General features: G+C 41.0%; 1 pseudogene; it reads left to right on the plus strand.

Moving 5' to 3' along the window:
* Nucleotides 1-5,011: 5,011 nt before the first annotated feature.
* Nucleotides 5,012-23,670, plus strand: LOC139178972 (HLA class II histocompatibility antigen, DRB1 beta chain-like; annotated as a pseudogene).
* The last annotated feature ends 517 nt before the right edge of the window (nt 23,671-24,187 follow it).

Consider the following 24,187-nt stretch of genomic DNA (forward strand, 5'->3'; position numbering starts at 1 on the left):
GCTATTAGCAAATATTATCTACCATTCAGTCTTTTCATTTTGTGAATGGTTTCCTTTACTATGCAAAAACTTTTAGGTTTAATTAGGTCCCATTTGTTTATTTTTGCTTTTATTCCCTTTGCTTTAGGAGTCAGGTCCATAAAATTCTGCTATGATCTATCTCAAGGAATGTTCTGCCTATGTTTTTGTCTAGAACTTATGTGGTTTCTGGTCTTACATTTAAGCCTTAATCCATTTTGAGTTTATTTTTGTATATGGTGTTAGAGAATGTTCTGATTTCATTTTTTTTACATGGAGCAGCCCTGTTTTCCCAGCACTAATTATTGAAGAGACTGTCTTTTCTCCATTGTATATTTTTGTCTCCTTTTCATAGTGTTCTATTTCTTGAACACATCATAATAAATTTAAGAGCAAGGTCTTTGCATATCTTTCTTTAGGATAAAGCACAAGAGGAGATGTATTCAGGGGACATATTTCCAATAAAATGAGGAAATCATAATAAGCACTGGGAGTAAAAAATTGAACACATTTTCATAGAAACACTAATTATGCTAAAACTGAGTCATTGGGCCAAAGACTGACTTTGAGCCCTTTATCAATTCTTCAGTTCCCTGCATACTTTGATTTGGACAGTTGGCCTTTTCACACTGTTAGATCGTGTACTCTACAAAGGTATCTTTAATACCTTCTAGTCCATGGAGATTGTCTCTTTTAAGCTTCTTAATGTGTTTTCTGGAGGTGTCACTAAGGTCAGTGACAGTATCAGGAGTCATATTTGAAAAACCTTTTTACTTGGGTTAAATTATTGTCTAGCTTTAAATTTTCTTTAGTTTATTGAGACGTCTCAAGCTGTTAGGAGGGACAGGCTGCTGTCTAATCAACAGCGATAATTCTGTCATATCATCAGTTACCAGGAGATACTGTTCCTTGAGGAGTCCACAGAATCACAGCACTTTTCAGTACTGAAGCAACTGAAAGGTCAACTGTAGAAGGTAAGTAATTTCCCCAAATCTGTAAGACTAAGTTGCAGTGCAACAAGGGACTGATTAAAGGTCTCCTAACTTGCAATCATTTTCTATCCACCACCTCAACTTCTAAACACATCCACACATACATTTGTCAAAATAGCTCTTTCTCCGAATGCAGAGGAAAGAAGCAATCCTAAAAGTCAAACTTGAGTATATTAATAATTCACTGGCCAGCATACAGATGGCTCACAACAAGGGCTCAATTAAAATGTTTCATATGTGACTGGACAAACCTTTGAAGCAATAAATGAAAACCTTTTAAGGGAAGAAATTCTAAAGTTTCAGAAGAGGACTCTCATACTAAATCTCTGATCAGCAACTGATGATGCTTCTCATCTCTGGTGCTGATTGGTTCTCCAATACTGAGCTCACCCAATCCAGGAACAAAGATATGAGCCGTTTGTTGGTATCACTTGGAATGTGGGTGGAGGAGGGCTCATGTCTTTACTGAGTGAGACTTCCCTGCTCCCCCACACCTTGTCTTTTCCTGTTCTCCAGCATGGTGTGACTGTTTCCCCAGAGGCTCCTGGATGGCAGCTCTGACAGTGATACTGATGGTGATGAACCCTCCCCTGGCTTGGGCCAGGGACACCCCCACATAAGTGCCTACCTTTCCGGCGGGGGTGAGGGGGGTGAGCTATCATGGGATGGGGGAAGGAAGGGAGCTAGCTTTGTCACTGTATTCAGGCCATGTCCCTTAAAATTGTGACATATTCTTCATACTATATATAGTGGCTAAGCTGAGTCTGAATAATTGGTAACATTTCTGATGTTCATATGTAACATCAGTGTGCCTTATGGTATATTTCAATATATAGGGGAAATTTTAATTCATTTCACATTTATTATTTGAAAATTTCTATAAAGATTTACACTATGTACTAGAGATCATGGCTACGTGTTGAGGAACATGAATTCTTCTCTGGAGTTTATTATCAACTTTATTATCAAGTTGAGCTTTGGTTGCCAAATAAAATATAGGACAGTCAGTTAAATTTAAATTTGAATTTCAAATAAACAGCAAATAATTTATCCAGAATCTTTAGTTGGGCACAGTGTATTTTTATTTGCTAAATGGCACATGGCCAAGGGATGGCCAACTATATGTATGGCCATACATATAGTTCTGTTACTATATAGACAGAACATGACTGTGGACTAACATTGCTCACCACAACCATGTAGGTTGATATATACAAGCTACAGTGAACAGCAACTTCACACTTTATTTTTTAACTTTCTTGTCTGTTAAGTAGGACCTCAGAGGATTTGTGAATAGTGAGAAGGCAATGGTACCCCACTCCAGTATTCTTGCCTGGAAAATCCCATGGATGGAGGAGCCTGGTAGGCTGCAGTCCATGGGTGCCGGAGCCAGCCGGCAAAGTTGATCAGGTCCCGAGAACGTGCATGGCGGGGCTAAGAAAGAAACTAAAGCAAGAGACTACAAAGATGGGGTCGAGAGGTTCAGACACGTCACCACGAAGGGACGCAGTCTGACACCAACTTTATTCAACATCTCATATTTATACAGAAAAGTGTGAGAAAGACAAGACAGTTGACATTTTTTCTTGGTTGGCCTATACATCTTACAAACAGTCACAAGAAATCTTGAGAGCATGGGAATGGCTCCCTGTTATTATTTCTTACACCAGATAACATCTCTCTGTGCGTGAGAAGTTTGCACAGAACTCCAGGTGCCTGCAGTAAATAAGCGCCTAATCTCTGGGGTGGCGGGACAGAGAGCTATGTTTGCAAGCAAACCCTCAAGGACTGAGGCAGCTCCTAGAGCTGTGTCCTTCAGACAAAGGACCCCGTTCTCAAGGGCAGCTCCCCGCACATGGGGTTGCTAGGAGTCCGACACGACTGAGCGACTTCACTTTGACTTTTCACTTTCATGCATTGGAGGAGGAAATGGCAACCCACTCCAGTGTTCTTGCCTGGAGAATCCCATGGACAGAGGAGCCTGGTGGGCTGCCGTCTATGGGGTCGGTCGCACAGAGTCGGACACGACTGAAGTGACTTAGCAGCAAGACATGGATGGTCTGATCCAGGTTCCTCTCCTCCCTACAATCATACCTAAAGGGCCAGAGAGATTTAGGAAGGTCTGTTCAGTTTTGCTAATCTGTCTAATTGAGAATGTCATCTTTTCTTAGTTTCCCCCTTCTGAGGGAACTTGATTACAGAAGTGAGAGTTCTGTATCTGACCAAGGCTGGCGATTTGATATCTACTAGTATTATTGAGAGTAGGGAATCAAAAGTTAGAAAATGAGTCAGTTTGGGCCATTGTACTGGATGAAATGGCTGTGGCTGAAATTTACTACTAAATATAAGTAATGGCTCAGTGGAATGAAAATCAAGAAGGATGAATAAATTAACATGGCTTAGTGACTGACTGGGGCTTCCAGGTGGCACTAGTGGTCAGGAGACTTGAGAGGTGCGGGATCGACCCCTGGATGGGGAAGATCCCCTGGAGGAAGGCATGGCAACCCACCTCGGTATTCTTACCTGGAGAATCCCATGGACAGAGGAATCTGGCAAGCTAACAGTCTGAGGTGTAGCAAAGAGACGGACACAGCTGAAGCAACTGTTGACAAGGCAAAGAAATCAGTAAACCTTCCTCTCAAACAAATTCAGTAACAAATGTGCTGGAAAAATAGCTTTGCACTGGGTCCAGATTAAAAAAAAAACATACTTCATATAACATCAATGTTTTTAACAGATATAATACTTCATTTACAATCCAATTCTCAGCACACCATGATTAACAATGTTTTTCTTTTTTAATCACAGATTTTTCAGATGGTTTACCCCATGATTCTTATCCAGAGACGGTATATCCCTTTCATCTTCCTTTGCCAAGCAACTTTAGGCAATATCTGGAGCTATTTTTTATTGTCACAACTGGGGGATTGTTGTGATATCTAGAGTGTAGAAGCCAGAGATGCAGGAAAACGGATTAAAATGTACAAAACAGCACATTCACAGCAAAAAAATTACCTGATCCAAAAATGTCAACAGTGTTGAAGTTAAAAACATTGGATTGCACTGTGTTATATCTAAAAAGTCTAGACCCATACTTTTACTCACCTTTCAATTCAGTTCCCTGTGGTTTACCAAAGTTTACCAAAGTTCCTTGTGGTTTACCATGTTTTACCAAAAAAGCTAGGTCGAAGTATTGAGCTTCAGCTTCAGCATCAGTCCTTCCAGTGAATATTCAGGACTGATTTCCTTTAGGACGGACTGGCTGGATCTCCTCACAGTCCAGGGGACTCTCAAGAGTCTTATCCAGCATCATAGTTCAAAAACATCAATTCTTTGGCACTCAGCTTTCTTTATGGTCCAACTCTCACATCCATATATGACTACTGGAAAAACCATAGCTTTGACTAGACAGACTTTATTGGCAAAGTAATGCCTCTGCTTTTTAATAAGCTGTCTGGGTTGGTCATAGCTTTCTTCCAAGGAGCATCTTTTAATTTCATGGATGCATTCACCACCTGCAGTGATTTTGGAGCTCAAGAAAATAAAGTCTGTCACTGTTTCTCCATCTATTTGCCTTGAAGTAATGGGAGCAGATGCCATGATCTTAGTTTTCTGAATACTGAGTTTTAAGCCAGCTTTTTCACTCTCCTCTTTCACTTTAATCAAGAAGCTCTTTAGTTCTTCTTTGCTTTCTGCCATAAGGGTGGTATTATCTGCATCAGATCAGATCAGATCAGTTGCTCAGTCATGTCTGACTCTCTGCGACCCCATGAATCGCAGCACGCCAGGCCTCCCTGTCCATCACCAACTCCCAGAGTTCACACAGACCCATGTCCATCGAGTCAGTGATGCCATCCAGCCATCTCATCCTCTGTCGTCCTCTTCTCCTCCTGCCCCCAATCCCTCCCAGCATCAGAGTCTTTTCCAATGAGTCAACTCTTCGCATGAGGTGGCCAAAGTACTGGAGTTTCAGCTTTAGCATTATTCCTACCAAAGAAATCCCAGGGCTGATCTCCTTCAGAATGGACTGGTTGGATCTCCTTGCAGTGCAAGGGACTCTCAAGAGTCTTCTCCAACACAACAGTTCAAAAGCATCAATTCTTCGCATATCTGAGGTTATTGGTATTTCTCCCGGCAATCTTGATTCCAGCTTGTGGTTCTTCCAGCCCAGCATTTCTCATGATGTATTCTGCATATAAGTTAAATAAGCAGGGTGACAATATACAGCCTTGACATATTCTTTTCCCAATTTGGAACTAGTCTGTTGTTCCATGTCCAGTTCTAACTGTCACTTCTTGACCTGCATACAGATTTCTCAGGAGGCTGGTCAAGTGGTCTGGTATTCCCATCTCTTGAAGAAATTTCCACAGTTTGTTGTGATCAACACAGTCAAAGACTTTGGCATAGTCTATAAAGCAGAAGTAGATGTTTTTCTGGAACTCTCTGCATTTTTATTTTTTACTTTATGCAATGTTTTTCAATATTGCATGAGTTCTTCATCATCTGTTAACTTTCAACAACTTGCTTTTGTAAGTCATAAGTAGTAGTGACTGCACAAATTTTTCAGTAAAATGCTTCAATCTTCTGTAGTAATTGTATATTCTATGTTATTGAAAGGGCTTCCCAGGTGGCTCAGTGATAAAGAATCTGTCATGCAGGAGACACAAGTTTGATCCCTCTGTGAGGAAGATCCCCTGGAGAATAAAATAGCAACCCACTCCAGTATTCTCACCTGGGAAATCTCATGGACAGAAACCTTTGCAGGCTACAGTCCATGGGGTCACGAAAGAGTCAGACACGACTTAGTGGCTAATCCACATGTTGAAATTGTTAAATGCTTTCATTTATTCATCTTAATCGCAGGATTATTCTTTAACTCTGTTTTGACATTTTCACTCAGTTGGGTCCAACTCTTTGTGACCCTGTGGACTGCAGCCTGCCAGGCTCCTCTGTCCATGGAATTATCCAGGGAGGAATGCTGGAGTGGGTAGCTTTTTACTTCTCCAGGGGATCTTTGCAACCCAGGGGTTGAACCCATGTCTCCTGTATTGCAGGCAGATTCTTTACCATCTGAGCCATCAGGGAAATCATGAATATATGCATACATATATGTATGATGTTTAAAATATTGAGAATATAAACGCACATATGATGATAAGAACTGAGACACATCTAACTTTCTCAGGTAAGATCTTCCAAATGGATTTTTGCACCAATTTTTTTTTTTAAACTGGTTTTCTGAGTTTTTTGGATTTAGAAATGCTGATGTGGGATTGTGGACCTGTATTCTGATGTTGCTTTTAATATCCTCAAAACTCTTCAGTAGTTTCTCTTTACTACTATTGATATTTATCTTCAGTATTTATCAATACTGTAAAGCCAAAATGCTAACACACCCAGCTCCCTGTGATTTCTCATCTTTACTCTCCTTCCTCTCATTCTCAGTGCTCCAGTGAATCGTTTTCTTGTCATTTCTTGAACTGATGAGGAAATTCATCAATTATTTCATATTTTGGCCCATTGTATTATTTTATCTAAAATGTGACTCCACTTCCCCCAAACTGAGATTCATACCCACTTTTCCTCTAGCTCATATTTACTTAACCTTTCATATCACATCATCACCATCTTCCTTTAGAAATGACTTCTTTGGCACCCTAATGTAATTTAGATCATCCTGTAATTTTCTGTTATAGATTTTGCACATTTCTCTTTTGACATTTCTCACTCTCATATAAATTCTTGTATGGTGAATTTTGTCCATCACTTTTACTAAATATTAAGCTTCTTTGGATTCCTAGGGGACAGCACAGGCCTGAAGCTCACCAGTAAAGAAGTAAGTGCTCTGGAGGAAGAGCTAAAGAACTTGTGGGGGGGGGGGTGAGAGGAGGGAGTCATGAGTGTCTTTCTGGTTGGGGCTTCAGGGAAGACTGGTGATGGGGAAAATCCTGGTCCAGCTCAGGCTTGAAGGGCTCCAGTCGACCACTGAAGCCACTTGGAGACCTGAGGGGTCTCCTCTGCCCACCTTCGCCTCCCTCCACTGTAGGCAGATGAAAGAAGGGCCCGTGGTAGTTCAGGGGTGCCTCTGGAGCCAATGAGGGAGCCCTAGTGGCCCTCCTGTGCTTGGGCAGCCCTCATTGGTGGCCGTCACATCAGTTCCTTCCTGGGAGCCCACCAGGGTGACCGAATCCTGGTGTTCCCACAGCACATTTGATGGTGCAGGGCAAGTCCGAGTGTCATTTCTCCATCCGGACTGAGCAGGTACGGTTCTTGGCAAGATACTTCTATAACCAGAAGGAGTTGGTGCATTTTGTCAGCGACGATGTGGGTGAGTTCAGGGCAGTGACTGAGCGGGGCAGGCTCTTCGCTGAGAGTTGGAATCATCAGAAGGACTTTGTGGAGTGAACGCAGGCTGTGGTGGACATGTTCTGCAGATACAACTACTGGATTGGTGATAGCTTCATGGTGCAGCAGCAAGGTGAGCACAGGGGTGGGCGGCCAGGGGACTGGGGACAGTGTGTGTGTGTGTGTGTGTGTGAGAGAGAGAGAGAGAGAGAGAGACAAAGAGATAGAGAGACTGAGTCCCGGTGAATGTGTTGTATTATGAGCAAGTATGCTTAAGGAGAGTTCCTGTGAGAGCATGTTGCCTGGAGAAATGACACTTGGACTTGCCCTGCACCATGAAATGTGCTGTGGGAACAGCAGGATTCGGTCACCCTGGTGGGCTCCCAGGAAGGAACTGATGTGACGGCCAACAATGAGGGCTGCCCAAGCACAGGAGGGCCACTAGTGCTCCCTCATTGGCTCCACAGGCACCCCTCAACTACCACGGGTTCTTCTTTCATCTGCCTGTGTGACTTTGTCAGTTATTGTGAAAGGAAAGAGACAGTGTGTGTGGTGGGGGGAGTACCCTGGAATCTGGGAGGACCAGGAGGGAGGGTGTGTGGGGGGAGGGGGGAGGGGTGCAGAAGGAAGACTCCAGGCATCCTTGATGGTCCTTGTGGGAGAAAAGAGGTGGGGGCAGGGGAGTCACCACTGGTGGGCGGGTGGTTAGAGAGGCGGGAGGGGACTTCAAGGTGTCTGAGGTTGGGGGGAGGGTTTGGGAAGGAGAGGTGAGGAATGTTCAAATATTGGCAGCATGTGAGGAGAGTCACACCTGCTCTAGGTACACACCCTCTTAATACTGACCCCCCAGAAATAAGTGTGCAGGTGTCTGCATGCAAAAGCATTTCATTGACAAAGAGCAGACTAATTCTTGAGAGATGGGGAACTTCTGAGGCACTTCTGATTACTCTAAGGCTTTGTTTATGTCTAAATTTCTTGCTTTTTTGGTTTTCTTTATATGTACTTTTACATAGTTGAAATGCTTGTGAAACCAGCTTTCTGAATTATATTGATAGCTTTGCCACTTAACACACTGTTACTTTTTTATAATGAATGCTAATAGTATTTGTGTGGTTACATATTTATTTTTATAATTATAAAATATATATTACATTCCCTTTTGTTAGATATTTCTTTCATTATAGCCAAATCTGAGTTAAATTCACCCATTCCAGTCCATTTCAGTTCGCTGATTCCTAGAATGTCGACCTTCACTCTTGCCATCTCGTTTGACCACTTCCAATTCGCCTTGATTCATGGACCTGACATTCCAGGTTCCTATGCAATATTGCTCTTTACAGCATTGGACCTTGCTTCTATCACCAGTCACATCCACAGCTGGGTATTCTTTTTGCTTTGGCTCCATCCCATCATTCTTTCTGGAGTTATTCCTCCACTGATCTCCAGTAGCATATTGGGCACCTACTGACCTGGGGAATTTCTCTTTCAGTATCCTATCATTTTGCCTTTTCATACTGTTCATGGGGTTCTCAAGGCAAGAATACTGAAGTGGTTTGCCATTCCCTTCTCCAGTGGACCACATTCTGTCAGATCTTTCCACCATGACCCGCCCATCTTGGGTTGCCCCACAGGCATGGCTTAGTTTCATTGAGTTAGACAAGGCTGTGGTCCTAGTGTGATTAGATTGACTAGATTTCTGTGAGTATGGTTTCAGTGTGTCTGCCCTCTGATGCCTTCTTGCAACACCTACCATCTTACTTGGGTTTCTCTTACCTTGGACGTGGGGTATCTCTTCACGGCTGCTCCAGCAAAGGGCAGCCAATGCTCCTTACCTTGGACAAGGGGTATCTCCTCACCACCGCCCTTCCTGACCTTCAATGTGGGATAGGCCCTCCTGTGCCCGCGTAGCCATGGCGGCCATTATATCTACTACTGTGGGCAGGAATCCCTCAGAAGAAATGGAGTAGCCATCATGGTCAACAGAAGAGTCCGAAATGCAGTACTTGGATGCAATCTCAAAAACGACAGAATTATCTTTGTTCGTTTCCAAAGCAAACCATTCAATATCACAGTAATCCAAGTCTATGCCCCAACCAGTAACGCTGAAGAAGCTGAAGTTGAACGGTTCTATGAAGACCTACAAGACCTTTTAGAACTAACACCCAAAAAAGATGTCCTTTTCATTATAGGGGACTGGAATGCAAAAGTAGGAAGTCAAGACACACCTGGAGTAACAGGCAAATTTGGCCTTGGAATACAGAATGAAGCAGGGCAAAGACTAACAGAGTTTTGCCAAGAAAATGCACTGGTCATAACGAACACCCTCTTCCAACAACACAAGAGAAGACTCTATACATGGACATCACCAGATGGTCAACACCAAAATCAGATTGATTATATTCTTTGCAGCCAAAGATGGAGAAGCTCTATACAGTCAGCAAAAACAAGACCAGGAGCTGACTGTGGCTCAGACCATGAACTCCTTATTTCCAAATTCAGACTTAAATTGAAGAAAGTAGGGAAAACCACTAGACCATTCAGGTATGACCTAAATCAAATCCCTTATGATTATACAGTGGAAGTGAGAAATAGATTTAAGGGACTAGATCTGATAGATAGAGTGCCTGATGAACTATGGAATGAGGTTTGTGACATTGTACAGGAGACAGGGATCAAGACCATTCCCATAGAAAAGAAATGCAAAAAAGCCAAATGGCTGTCTGGGGAGGCCTTACAAATAGCTGTGAAAAGAAGAGAAGCGAAAAGTAAAGGAGAAAAGTAAAGATATAAACATCTGAATGCAGAGTTCCAAAGAATAGCAAGAAGACATAAGAAAGCCTTTTTCAGCGATCGATGCAAAGAAATAGAGGAAAACAACAGAATGGGAAAGACTAGGGATCTCTTCAAGAAAATCAGAGATACCAAAGGAACATTTCATGCAAAGATGGGCTCGATAAAGCACAGAAATGGTATGGACCTAACAGAAGCAGAAGATATTAAGAAGAGATGGCAAGAATACACAGAAGAACTGTACAAAAAAGATCTTCACAACCCAGATAATCATGATGGTGTGATCACTCACCTAGAGCCAGACATCCTGGAATGTGAAGTCAAGTGGGCCTTAGAAAGCATCAGTACGAACAAAGCTACTGGAGGTGATGGAATTCCAGTTGAGCTATTCCAAATCCTGAAAGATGATGCTGTGAAAGTGCTGTACTCAATATGCTAGCAAATTTGGAAAACTCAGCAGTGGCCACAGGACTGGAAAAGGTCAGTTTTCATTCCAATCCCAAAGAAAGGTAATGCCAAAGAATGCTCAAACTACCACACAATTGCACTCATCTCACACGCTAGTAAAGTAATGCTCAAAATTCTCCAAGCCAGGCTTCAGCAATATGTGAACCGTGAACTTCCTGATGTTCAAGCTGGTTTTAGAAAAGGTAGAGGAACCAGAGATCAAATTGCCAACATCTGCTGGATCATGGAAAAAACAAGAGAGTTTCAGAAAAACATCTATTTCTGCTTTATTGACTATGCCAAAGCCTTTGACTGTGTGGATCACAATAAACTGTGGAAAATTCTGAAAGAGATGGGAATACCAGACCACCTGATCTGCCTCTTTTGAGAAATTTGTATGCAGGTCAGGAAGCAACAGTTAGAACTGGACGTGGAACAACAGACTGGTTCCAAATAGGAAAAGGAGTACATCAAGGCTGTATATTGTCACCCTGTTTATTTAACTTCTATGCAGAGTACATCATGAGAAACGCTGGACTGGAAGAAACACAAGCTGGAATCAAGATTGCTGGGAGAAATGTCAATAACTTCAGATATGCAGATGACACCACCCTTATGGCAGAAAGTGAAGAGGAACTAAAAACCTCTTGATGAAGGTGAAAGTGGAGAGTGAAAAAGTTGGCTTAAAGCTCAACATTCAGAAAACGAAGATCATGGCATCTGGTCCCATCACTTCGTGGGAAATAGATGGGGAAACAGTGGAAACAGTGTCAGACTTTATTTTTCTGGGCTCCAAAATCACTGCAGATGGTGACTGCAGCCATGAAATTAAAAGACGCTTACTCCTTGGAAGGAAAGTTATGACCAACCTAGATAACATATTCAAAAGCAGAGACATTACTTTACCAACAAAGGTCGTCTAGTCAAGGCTATGGTTTTTCCTGTGGTCATGTATGGATGTGAGAGTTGAACTGTGAAGAAGGCTGAGCACTGAAGAATTGATGCTTTTGAACTGTGGTGTTGGAGGAGACTCTTGAGAGTCCCTTGGGCTGCAAGGAGATCCAACCAGTCCATTCTGAAGGAGATCAGCCCTGGGATTTCTTTGGAAGGAATGATGCTAAAGCTGAAACTCCAGTACTTTGGCCACCTCATGTGAAGAGTTGACTCATTGGAAAAGACTCTGATGCTGGGAGGGATTGGGGGCAAGAGGAGAAGGGGACGACAGAGGATGAGATGGCTGGATGGCATCACTGACTCGATGGACATGAGTCTGAGTGAACTCCAGGAGTTGGTGATGGACAGGGAGGCCTGGCGTGCTGCAATTCATGGGGTCGCAATGAATCAGACACGACTGAGTGACTGATCTGATGTGATCTGATAGTCAAATACTTAATTTAAACTTTACTTTTTAAAATTTTTAATTAAAATTTTTTTATTTCCAAAATTCTTGAACATTTCTCACATATTTATTGGCTAATTGTTATTACTGCCTTAAGAATTACATATTGTCTCTTATCTCTCTGGTCCTAGTATTTTCCTCTGTGATTTTATGGGTTCTTTATGTGTTAAGATGAACACATTGATGATTTTCTCCAGTTTGGGGTTTATATTTTGATTCAGTTCATTATTTTCCATTTTAGAAATTTAAATATTTTAATTTAATGTAATAGACTGAGAAAATGTTAGTAATGGTTTACCATCGATCTTAAATCTTATTTGGTGAAATTGTAAAAGTGTTTCCTCCAGGTTTCTCCTTCTTGTTTTTGTTTGTTTGTTTGTTTGTTTTAACTGTGTTTATTGTGGCTGGTGGAGTTACGAATGAGGCACTAAGACCATGTATCAGTGAATTCCAAACCCTGTCCCAAACTGAGGTGCTCTAAAGTGTGAGTGCCTGGACACAGCTTTCCCAGGATTTCATATTCTATCTCTACACTTACCCTACTACTCTTTCCTAAGTTATCCACATTACTTTGAACCATATTTTCTCTCTAATGAAACAAAAATAATATGTAGCTAACACATATTGAAGGCTAAATTCCAGTTGTGGCTTAACATACTTTAGGTGCAGTCATCCTCAGATAACCTTCAGAGATCACTTTATATTATTATCCTCCTTGGTAGGTCATAAAGCTGAGGCACAGAGAATGCGAATATTACACTGGGATCCATCAGTAAAAGAGAGAGCTTGGAACTGAACCCAGGCAGCATGGTTACAGAAGTTGTACTATTAATGATACACAATTGCTTTGCAAAAAATTGTAAACACTTCAATTGAATAATGAATAAATGGTTCATTGGATAAAGAAACCCACGAATTTCCTCCACATCTCTCAAATCTAATGTGTTCATGTTACAGATTAAAGACAAGGCTCATGGCACTGCTATTTAGCCACATGGCCAGCTCTAGCGGGGCTTGTCCAAGCCTGCAGTCTGGAACAGCAGACTAAATGAAGAAAGGCAGCCAGTCAGGGAGACTTACTGTCTCCTTCACTTAGTCCCTCTGCTGTTTTCCTCCTAGCGGAGCCTACAGTGACTGTGTATCCTGCAAAGACCCAGCCTCTGCAGCACCACAACCTCCTGGTTTGCTCTGTGAATGGTTTCTATCCAGGACACGTTGAAGTCAGGTGGTTCCAGAACGGCCATGAAGAGGCTGGAGTGATCTCCACAGGCCTGATCCAGAATGGAGACTGGACCTTCCAGACCGTGGTGATGCTTGAAACAGTTCCTCAGAGTGGAGAGGTCTACATCTGCCAAGTGGATCACCCCAGCCAGACGAGCCCTCTCACAGTGGAATGGAGTGACAAGCTTTCTGATCTCGTAAGTTCCTCACCCACCAAGAAGGGGGCTTGCTCACCTCTGAGTGTCAGGTTTCTCGTCTCTCCACACCATATTTTTTATTTGCTTCATGCTCTTTCTTTCTTAGCACAAATTGTTGGGGAATAGCTCTATGATATCCTGTGTTAGAAATCCTCTGATAGTTTACAGATATGCTTTGATAGTTTCTATCAATACCTATACCTGCTGGTGAGACAGTTCTTCCTGGCAGGCAGAGAAGAGGTGTCCCTGCTCTGAGTCTCTGTGATATCACAGTTCATCAGTCCCCTTTGTTGGGCTGGACTTGTACATCTAATGCTGTTGCTCTGGGTTCACTGTTATTTGAGAAGCAGCACATCCTCTACAATGTAGGGACCTTCTTGATATGAGAGGAGTCCAGTCTCAGCACTGCCTTTTATTAGCTCTGTCATACTAGACAAGCTACTTAACATCTTTGAGTCCCAGGCTCCACAACTATGAGATGGAGAAGTCATGGCTTTATGTCAGGGTTGTGATGTTTAAATGAGTTCGATGCCTTAACCTCATAGCTACTCTGTGTGATTTTTAATCTCTTTTTTGTAATGACCAAGTATTCTAATTCTTCCAGGCAACCTTCTTCTCCCATCCTCAAAGCTTAGGGAAGTTGGATTGGGATAAAGATCACTGAAACTGACTTCTTTTCTAGGGGCATGATCTGACTCTGCTCAGAGCAGGATGATGAGTGGAGTCAGGGGCTTTGTTCTGGGTCTGCTCTTCCTTGGGATCAGGTTGTTCATCTACTTTAGGAATCAGAAAGGTAAGGATCCTGTTGGCAGCTGATACTCACTTTTGAGTGAAGAAATATGGCTTTGCTCAGTTAGTTCTCTGTATATCAATGAACTCATCTAAAGCCTTTCCTTCCCTTGCGTGCATGCCTGCTAAATCACTTCAGTCATATTTGACCCTGTGATCCCATGAACTGTAGCCTGCCAGGCTCCTCTGTTCATAGGATTCTCCAGTCAAGAATACTGGAGTGGGTTGCCATGCCCTCCTCTAGGGGATTTTCCCCACCTAAGGATCGAACCCACTTCTCCTATGTCTCCTGCATTGACAGGCAGGTTCTTTACCACTAGATCTACCTGGGAAGCCCCTATTGACCTCAATTTCCTGAAAGTCTAGGATTCAATAGGCCTTGGAAACTTAGAAACTTATGTTTGAAACATAAGAGATTATGGCATTTAGAGATAAGAAAAAGCTTAGCATGCATGGTGATTTAGGGTGGAGTCCCTGGGACAGATGGACACTAAGGCTGATGAAATTACATTCCATTTGTGAGAGGAAAGCTTCATGCTCTTGATGTCTGCTCTCCTGTTTGGCCTTGCAGGTTGGCCTCATGTGATGTGGGCTGTGGTATTAGAGAAATCTTAGAAGACTGATCTGGGCCTGGGGACACTGTGTTTTAGAGACTGACTTTCCTCCATTTATTATAAGTATATTTCTTCCCTTCTCTTTCCCCAAACACTCTGGACTTCAGCCAACAGGTAATGCTCTTTAATTCTCTTTTAAACTAGTATTTACTCTCTCCATAACAGATGGTAGGGGTAACAAGACTGGAAAGAGAAATAATAGAAAAGATTTTGAATCAGACTTTGATCAGGCAGTTGATATTAAAGCTTCTTCTCTCCACTAAACAGGAAGGACTGTGCTCTAAGGTAGCTTTGGCTCAGGAAGACATAAGAATTTGCTTTCCTTCATAATATAATGCTTTAACATGATGCCCTGAAAGAGCACGCGTGCACACACACACACGCAGACAAAGCCTGCTTGCTGAGTTAGATCTGAAAACAACCCTCTCCACTGTCTTTTGCAGGACTCCTAAGCTGAAGTGAAGATGGTAACGTTCAAGCAAAAACCCTCTACCAGCTTCTTTGCATCATAAAAAGGTTTCTTGATTAGCTCTTACTCTTCTTCAGAGAGTGCTTTCGTAGGATCTGGTTTGCTCTTAGTCCAGTGACCCTGTTGAAAACGTTCACCTTGATGGCTTCTTCAGTCCCCAGTCTTAACCTGGAAGTTCTTAAATTGAAGGCAACACCATATCTTCATTTTTCCTAGCTCCTTTCTGTTTTCAGCTTTTACTGCCTTCTGGGTATCTGAACTCTTCTTCTGCCAACATTGCTTTATAATGTCTTTATCAAATAAATATGGAGTGAAAATCTTCTGCTTCACATAGTGTCAGCGAGTAAAATGTAAAAGGAAAAATGTAAAGAAAGAGTCCATTGCAATCTAATGATGTTTTTATTTATTTTCCTGTAGTTTGGTCACATTTGAAAGGTTCTTTGCTTTAGATCCCATTTTAACTTGAGTTTTCTACATTTTGTCATTAGGTATGTTTTCCTGAGCCAAGAGAAAGTCCTTAATGAACCCATTTCATTGTGGTCTCCTACATCTTTGGGTTCTCAAAGACAAACACAGACATTCCTTTACACCATGGAAAACAGAAAGTGTCGTGTCTGACTCTTTGCAATCCCATGGACTGTAGCCTGCCAGGCTTCTCTGTCCATGGAATTCTCCAGGCAAGAATACTGGAGTGGGTTGCCATTTCCTTCTCTAGGGGATCTTCCCGACCTAGGGATAGAACCCACGCCTCCTGTCTTGCAGGCTGATTCTTTACCACATAAATCATTGTGAAAATATAATTGTAAGTCAGTATATAGTTCTAAATTCCATATATTTTAATAATATTAAGGAGTTGGATAGATTTCAGAGAAAGATAACTTAATTGGTTAAAGTGAAAGTGTTAGTCACTCGGTTGTATCCAACTCTTTGTGACCCCATGGTCTGTCCCCGGACATATCCAGGCAAGAATACTGGAGTGGGTTGCCTTTCCCTTTTCCAGTGGATCTTCCTGACCTAGGGATCACACCCGGGTCTCCTGTATTGTAGGTAGATTCTTTATTGTCTGAGCTACCAAGGAATTGTTTGAGAAGATGATTCAGTTCAGTTATGAACTGAATCTTAAGTAGCTCAGTCATGTCTGACACTTTGGGACCCCATGGACTGCAGCATGCCAGGCTTCTCTGTCCATCACCAACTTGCAGAGTTTACTCAAACTCTTGTTCATTGAGTCGGTGATGCCATCCAGCCGTCTCATCCTCTGTTGTCCCCTTCTCCTCTGTCCTTCAATCTTTCCCAGCATCAGGGTCTTTTCCGATGAGTCAGTTCTTCCCATCAGGTGGCCAAAGTATTGGAATTTCAGCTTCAACATCAGTCCTTCCAGTGAATATTCAGGACTGATTTCCATTAGCATAGATTGGTTGGATCTCCTCACAGTCCAAGGAACTCTCAAGAGTCATCTCCAACAACACAGTTCAAAAGCATCAAACTTCAGCGCTCAGCTTTCTTTATAGTCCAACTCTCACATCCATACATGACAACTGGAAAAACCATAGCTTTGACTAGACAGACCTTTGTTGGCAAAGCAATGTCTCTGCTTTTTAATATGCTGTGTAGGTTGGTCATAGCTTTTCTTCCAAGGAGCAAGCATCTTTTAATTTCATGGTTGCAGTCACCATCTGCAGTGATTTTGGAGCCCAAGAAAATAAAGTCTCTCACTGTTTCCCCATCTATATGCCATGAAGTAATGGGACCAGATGCCATGATCTTAGTTTTCTGAATGTTGAGCTTTAAATTAACTTTTATCAAGAGGCTCTTTGGTTCTTCTTTGCTTTCTGCCATAAGGGTGGTGTCATCTGCATATCTGTGGTTATTGATATTTCCCCTGGTAATCTTGATTCCAGTTTGTGCTTCATCCAGCCCAGTGTTTCTCATGATGTACTCTGCATATAAGTTAAATAAGCAGGGTGACAATATACAGCCTTGACATACTCCTTTCCCGATTTGGAACCAGTCTGTTGTTCCATGTCCAGTTCTAATTGTTGCTTCTTGACCTACATACAGATTTCTGAGAAGGCAGTTCAGGTGGTCTGGTATTCCCATTTCTTCAAGAATTTTCCAGAGTTTATTGTGATCCACACAGTCAAAGGCTTTGGCATAGTCAATAAAGCAGAAATAGATGTTTTTCTGGAATTCTCTTGTTTTTTCAACGATCCAGTGGATGTTGGTTGAAGTACTGTTGAAGCCTAAAATGGAGAATTTTGAACATTACTTTACAAGTGTGTGAGATGAGTGCAATTGTGCAGTAGTTTGAACATTTTTGGCATTGCCTTTCTTTGGGATTGGAATGAAAACTGACCTTTTTCCAGTCCTATGGCCACTGCTGAGTTTTCCATATTTGCTGGCATATTGAATGCAACACTTTCATGGCATCATCTTTTAGGATTTGAAATGGCTCAACTGGAATTCCATCACCTCCACTGGCTTTGTTCTTAGTGATGCTTCCTAAAGCCTACTTGAATTCGCATTCAAGAATGTCTGGCTCTAGCTGAGTGATTACACCATCGTGATTATCTGGGTTATAAAAATCTTTTTTGTATAGTTCATCTGTGTATTCTTGCCACCTCTTCTTAATATCTTCTGCTTCTGTTAGGTCCATACCATTTCTGTCCTTTTTTGAGCCCATCTTTGCATGAAATGTTCCCTTTGTATCTCTAATTTTCTTGAAGAGATCTCTAGTCTTTCCCAGTCTATTGTTTTCCCCTATTTCTTTGCACTGACTGCTGAGGAAGGCTTTCTTATCTCTCCTTGCTATTCTTTGGAACTCTGCATTCAAATGGGTATATCTTTCCTTTTCTCCTTTGCCTTTCACTTCTCTCCTATTCACAGCTATTTGTAAGGCCTCCTCAGACAACCATTTTGCCTTTCTGCATTTCTTTTTCTTGGGGATGGTCTTGATCACTGCCTCTTGTACAATGTCATGAACTTCTGTCCATAGTTCTTCAGGCACTCTATCAGATCTAGTCCCTTGAATCTATTTCTTACTTCCACTGTATAATCATATGGGGTTTGATTTAAGTCATACCTGAATAGTCTAGTGGTTTTCCCTACTGTCTTCAATTTAAGTCTGAATTTGTCAATAAGGAGTTCATGGTCTGAGCCATAGTCAGCTCCTGATCTTGTTTTTGCTGACTGTATGGAACTTCTCCATCTTTGGCTGCAAAGAATATAATCAATCTGATTTTGGCATTGACTATCTAGTGATGTCCATATGTAGAGTCTTCTTTTTTGTTGTTGGAAAAGAGTGTTTGCTATGACCAGTGTGTTCTCTCGGCAAAACCCTATTACCCTTTGCTCTGCTTCATTCTGTACTCAAACGTCAAATTTGCCTAATACTCCAGATATTTCTTGACTTCTTACTTTTGCATTCCAGTCCCCTATAATGAAAAGGACATCTTTTTAGGGTGTTAATTCTAGAAGGTCTTGTACGTCTTCATAGGATCATTCAGCTTCAGCTTCTTCAGCATTACTGGTCGAGGCATAAACTTGGATTACTGTGATGTTGAATGGTTTGCCTTGGAAATGAACAGAGAAGATGGATAAATTCTGCTATTGTATTCCATCTAAGGAGTCATTTCCAAATGTAAATGAAATCTATATACTAGATAATAGATTGAGTAGTTCATTACAAAGTTGTAGACATTTAAAGCAATTTCTCCACAGTCAGGGATAACTATTATTCTATTTTCAATAAAATTCAAAGGTTATTTTATGCACATATTAATTATACAGTTTTTACAGGAAACTATATCATTCTGTAGGAGTTTGATAAGCTGATAATAACATCTCCAATATACATTCAGTTAAAATCACTGCAGATGGTGACTGCAGCCATGAAATTAAAAGATGCTTACTCCTTGGAAGGAAAGTTATGACCAACCTAGACAGCATATTCAAAAGCAGAGACATTACTTTGCCAACAAAAGTCCGTCTAGTCAAGGCTATGGTTTTTCCAGTGGTCATGTATGGATGTGAGAGTTGGACTGTGAAGAAAGCTGAACACCAAAGAGTTGATGCTTTTGAACTGTGGTGTTGGAGAAGACTCTTGAGAGTCCCTTGGACTGCAAGGAGATCCAACCAGTCCATTCTGAAGGAGATCAGCCCTGGGATTTCTTTGGAAGGAATGATGCTAGAGCTGAAACTCCAGTACTTTGGCCACCTCATGTGAAGAGTTGACTCATTGGAAAAGACTCTGATGCTGGGAGGGATTGGGGGCAGGAGAAGAAGGGGATGACAGAGGATGAGATGGCTGGATGGCATCACTGACTCGATGTGAGTCTGAGTGAACTCCGGGAGATGGTGATGGACAGGGAGGCCTGGCGTGCTGCGATTCATGGGGTTGCAAAGAGTCAGACACGACTGAGCAACTGAACTGAACTGAAGATAAACTCTATTCAACCCTGAGGTTACAACTTTATTTTCACATTGTTCTCTGAGAAGAAATGAGGTGTTATTTTATTTAATACCTTTGCTATGAAATTATAAGGTAGAATTAAAGTATATGGTATGAACATATCACTGAAGATGATTTTTGCCACTAGTAAAAGAAAATCCAATCTACTTTACTTTTTTTTATTGTCTCACATAACAGATTTGAGGTAAGGAATCTCCAGAGATGGTTATCACCAACAATGTTAAATAAAGCTGGGAAAGAGAATTGCATCTTCTCCTGTGCTTTTAAAGGGAGCAACTGGGCTTTTACTAGAGTGTTCCCAGTAGACCCACTTCCCCATATACTGGGAGGACCCTGGATCACAATGGCAGCTCAGACAACCTGTGATTTACCGTTTGTCATGTGACCCTGTCTCCCCTGATACACATGGGGAGAGCAGGAGCAAAGCCATTTGTGTTAGAAAGAAAAGAATGGTAGATGGGGTAGGGAAAATGATTTTAGGGTAAGAAAACTATAGTATCTGGTCCTTTTAGAGTGTATTTTTAATTATTTCCTCATGAAAGATGATAGATTCTTTTTTCTAATTTTCATTTTAATTTATTTAAGATGATAGATTCTTGATAGACCACATCAATTCAAAGTTTTTTTTTTTAAACACTCAGTATTAAATTCCAGCCATACTCAAACCCCCAACTCCAAAAGCAAAAGGGTTATTATTTGTTTGTTTTAGAACTTAATATACTGACCATAACCCTAACCCTAACCCTGCTTATTTAACTCATATGCAGAGTACATCATGAGAAATACTGAGCTGGATGAAGCACAAGCTGGAATCAAGATTGCCAGGAGAAACATCAATTACCTCAAATATGCAGATGACACCACCCTTATGGCAGAAAATGAAGAAGAACTAAAGAGCCTCTTGATGAAAGTGAGAGGAGAGTGAAAAAGTTGGCTTAAAGCTCAACATTCAGAAAATAAAGATCATGACATCCAGTCCCATCACTTCATGGGAAATAGATGGTGAAACAGTGGAAACAGTGGCTGACTTTATTTTTTGGGGCTCCAAAATCAGTGCAGATGGTGATTGCAGCCATGAAATTAAACGACGCTTAAGCTGTGGTGCTTTTGAGCTTTTGAGCTTAAGCTGTGTGTGCTTTTGAGCTGTGGTGTTGGAGAAGACTCTTGAGAGTCCCTTGGACTGCAAGGAGATCCAACCAGTCCATTCTAAAGAAGATCGGTCCTGGGTGTTCTTTGAAGGAATGATGCTAAAGCTGAAACTCCAGTAGGCCACCTCATGCGAAAAGTTGACTCATTGGAATGCTGGGAGGGATTGGGGGCAGGAGGAGAAGGGGACGACAGAGGATGAGATGGCTGGATGGCATCACTGACTCGATGGACGTGAGTCTGAGTGAACTCCAGGAGTTGGTGATGGACAGGGAGGCCTGGCGTGCTGCGATTCATGGGGTCGCAAAGAGTCGGACACGACTGAGTGACTGAACTGAACTGAACTGAAAATCACTGCAGCCATGAAATTAAAAGACCCTTGCTCCTTGGAAGGAAAGTTATGACCAACCTAGACAGCATATTAAAAAGCAGAGACAGTACTTTGCCAACAAAGATCCGTCTAGTCCAGGCTATGGTTTTTCCAGTGGTCATGTATGGATGTGAGAGTGGGACTGTAAAGAAAGCTGAGCGCCGAAGAATTGATGCTTTTGAACTGTGTTGTTGGAGAAGACTCTTGAGAGTCCCCTGGACTGTGAGGAGATCCAACCAGTCCATCCTAAAGGAGATCAGTCCTGAGTGTTCATTGGAAGGACTGATGTTGAAGCTGAAACTCCAATACTCTGGCTACCTGATGCGAAGAACTGACTCATTTAAAAAGGTGCTGATGCTGAGAAAGATTGAAGGCAGGAGGAGAAGGGGACAACAGAGGATGAGATGGTTGGATATTATCACTGATTTAATGGACATGAGTTTGGGTAAATTCTGCGAGTTGGTGATGGACAGGGAGGCCTGGCATGCTGCAGTCCATGGGATCACAAAGTGTCAGACACGACGGAGCGACTTAACTGAACTGAACTGAATCTTTATGAGGAAAGATGTATTTCCCAGAGAAATTTTTGAAAAAAGATACATAATGAGAAGTGACTAGCTTTTTTTTGTTGTTGTTTAGCTGCTAAGTCGTGTCTGACTCTTCTGTGACCTCATGGATGGTAGCCTGCCAGGCTCCTCTGTCCATGAGATCTCCCAGGTAAGAATACTGGAGTGGGTTGCCATTTCCTCCTCCAGAGTTCTTCCCTACCCAGTGATCAAGTCCATATCTTCTGCATTGGCAGGTGGATTCTTTACCACAGAGCCACCTGGGAAGCATGATTAGCTTTATGAGATGCTAAAACTTACTATATATCTATAGTAAGATGTATTTTCTTTTGCATTGATTCATTATTTCATTATATACACCAGTAATACAGAGTCCAGATTATACTGCTGACCAACTGAGGTTTAGTTTAGTACGGAGAGCTTCAAGTTGTTGGTAATATATATCCCAAGCTCATTCCTTTCAACAAAATTGTTCCCTGATAAATAAAAATTGAGAAAGCAAAGAAAAAAAAGAAAAATGAGAAAGAAAAAATTAATAAAATAATGGTTACTATTATTTCCATTACTTTCATTGTCATAATTCTGTTTGAAGCATCTAAGTCTTTATAATTCCTGATGGGTAGCTGCTGAGAATGTATAATATTGCAACTACTTTGAAAGATACTTTGACAGATTCTTGAAAAGTTAAAAGTTATATTTACCATATGATTGAGCAGTTCTTCTCCTTGGAATATCCTCAAGAGATATGAAAATATACGTCCTCACAGATAGATGTGTGCAAAAATTCATAACCATATTACTCATAATCATCAAAACTGGAAACAATCCAAATATCCATCAGTTAGTGAGTGGATAAACAAAATGTGCCACATTCATTCGATGGAATAATTCAGCCATGAAGGAGAAAAAATTATGTGAAACGACAATATTTAGAAGAAATGATGATACATGTTACAAAATGAATGAGCTTAGAGAATACTGTACTAAGTGAAATAAGCCAGGCACAAAAATCTATATGTCACATAATTCCATTTACATGAAGCATCTAGAAAAAGTTAAATTTATAGGCAGAGAAGTCAGATGAGGGAGGTTTTAAATAAGGCTTTAAATATTTACTCTTACAATCTCCAAATGTGTAGTCTCATCATTTATATAAGACCCTTGATTTTTCCCAATAATGTGTTCCACTTTTCAGTATAGAAGTCTTATTTATCTTTTTGGTGTATTCATTACTAGATACCCGTTATTCTTGGTTATTATTGTGAATGGTACCATTATCTTGACTTTGATTTTGATTTGTTTCTGGTAAAGCAGAATATAATTGGTTTTATGTATCCAGATATATTGGTAGTTATTAATCTATAAAATTACCTATTATTTTTATAATCAAGATAATGGTAACTTTAATTCCTTTGCCACATGCTTGTATCTTTTTTTTTTTTTTTTTTTTGACATTTTTTATTGTCAAATGATTCCCTGGTGGCTCACACGGTAAAGCATCTACCTGCAATGCAGGATACCTGGATTCGATCCCTGGGTAGGGAAGATCCCCTGGAGAAGGAAATGGCAACCCACTCCAGTACTCTTGCCTAGAAAATTCCGTGGATGGAGGAGCTTAGTGGGCTACAGTCCATGGGGTAACAAAGAGTCGGACACGACTGAGTGACTTCACTTTCTAACGTCTCAAGTACTCTGGATATCATGGGGAAATTTTAAAATATTGCCCCATTGAGTCTGATATGTGCAATGGGGTAGCTATCCTTTCTTAGACTGAAAAAAATCACTTTGTTCTAGTTTTTAATGGAGTAAAAAATTAAATGCAAGTGTTGAATTCTGCCAATTGATATTTTATAATTTAATCAAAATGGTCATATGTCTTTTCTCCTTCTTTCAGTTAATATAGTGAATTACATTAATTTTCAATTGTTAAAGGAAACTTCATTCCTGGAATAGGCTCCATATGACATTGATGCATTTTGCTTTTAATAAAGCACCTGATTTAATTTGCTAATATCCTCTTAAAGTTTGACATCTATGGTTATAAGAATGATGAATCTGTAAATTTCTTTTTGTTTAGGTCCTTGCCAGTTTTTGACATAAAGACTATACAGGTTTCATAAAAGTATTTGAAGTGTCTTTTCTTTAGACGTTTGCATTAAATTAGCATGGTTTCTTTCTTAAATATTTAAAAAAATTTACTGAAGAACAGGCCATTTAAAAAATTATACAAAGAGAGACACCCAAGAGCACTATAAATAAATCAATGTATTCTAAAAAACATTCTAGTAACTCATAGGAGGCAGAGAAAAGAAAAAATACATATAAAATATAGAAGGAACAAATAGAAAACAAT

This window comes from Bos indicus, chromosome 23, assembly GCF_029378745.1.
Source record: "Bos indicus isolate NIAB-ARS_2022 breed Sahiwal x Tharparkar chromosome 23, NIAB-ARS_B.indTharparkar_mat_pri_1.0, whole genome shotgun sequence".
NCBI lineage: Eukaryota > Metazoa > Chordata > Mammalia > Artiodactyla > Bovidae > Bos > Bos indicus.